We start from the raw sequence: 1,452 nt of genomic DNA, 5'->3' as shown, positions 1-1,452 counted from the left end.
TTGCAGAAAAAGTTTTATAGTGTCTTTATTGTTATCTGCCTTTGGTTTTCTGAATCAAGGACTCTTAACCTATACATCAGCTGTCTTCAAAATTTGGCCATCTTCTTTGCTTATCTTCAATATTTATCATTTCTTTATTTTTTAATTTAAAATGTCATTTGATCTTCTAGTTCTCATCAGGCACTACCTGTTAACCTGTTATATTTTTTATTTTCTGAAATGCTGTAATATTTTTCCTGTTTCTAATTCTTTGCCATGTTATTTCACTTCTAAATTTATTTTCTTTCATATTTGTATCATTTTCTTCATATATAGTTGCATATTGCCATGTCCATATGCTGCATAAAGTTATTCAAAACAAAACCCACGTGGCCAATAATCACAACATTTCATAATCATTTCAGGCCATCCTAATTTCTTTATTGCTTTTCCTGCCTTCTCCATCCCAACTTGGAATACTTGTTCAAGGGTTAAATCTTCCATGCCTATGAGGTTGCAGCTCAGGCGTAGCGTGCTAGCCTAGCCTCCTGAGGCCCAAGGTTTGATTCCCAGCTCCACAAAACCAACCAGCCGACCAACCTTTCTCACTGCTGATTTGAAAAACAAGTTTGCAAAGGAAAACCATTCTAGTTATACGCCAGCATGACTTTTCCTTATTTTGAATTCATAATCATACTCACAGACTTGAGGCTTTCAAGCATTTCATTAAAGTCTTCCTTGAACCAGGTTATTAGTTCACAAGGGCAAAACTATGGAAATATGTGAGGCGCTATGTATAGTTCACACGAAGGGGAAATAATGAATGAGCTAAGGTTCTGGGGAAGGCACCAAAACTGTTGGACATGACCAGGGTCTTCCTACAACAGAAAATAAATGAAAAAAATTACCTGTGATTTAGACAATGGGCTTGAGGAAAAGCAGTTCTGATAAAACAGAAGGCCTGTGTACACAGAAGCAGAGATTTTACAGACACAGGGTAGCTCCAGTTTAGTCAAGCTTTTAAATAAGCAAAACTTCCCTTCCCTTCCTTCACATTTGAAAATCTCTGCATTCAGTCGTTCCATCTTCATGTATGCCCAGGTAGAAGCACACTGTTTTCACCTTCTCAGAAACAAATTTTAATTGGAATGAATTCGGGCAGACAGAAGCAACAAGTCCTGTGTTTTGAGACTAACACAAGTCTTGGCTTCCAAAATCCAACCGGGGCCTTGGGTCTTGGGCCCTCTCTTCGGAAATTCTCCTCATGCTCATCCGCAGTTCATACCGGGCAAACCTGGGCGCAACCCACAGTATTATTTCTAGAGGTGTCTGGTCTCAGATTTCATGACACTTGTGAAGGGGAGCTGAAGGGATCTTGACAGGCATCCAAGAAGCAAGGCCTCCCACGCACCGCAGAGGAGCCCAGAGCCACACTTCCGCCCGCCGGGCTCCGCCCCGCCGCCCCGCGGGGCC

This window comes from Fukomys damarensis, unplaced genomic scaffold (assembly GCF_012274545.1).
Source record: "Fukomys damarensis isolate Sample0158 unplaced genomic scaffold, DMR_v1.0_HiC HiC_scaffold_10, whole genome shotgun sequence".
Taxonomy (NCBI): domain Eukaryota; kingdom Metazoa; phylum Chordata; class Mammalia; order Rodentia; family Bathyergidae; genus Fukomys; species Fukomys damarensis.
The sequence above is the reverse complement of the archived record's forward strand: the minus strand, read 5'-3'. Positions refer to the sequence as shown.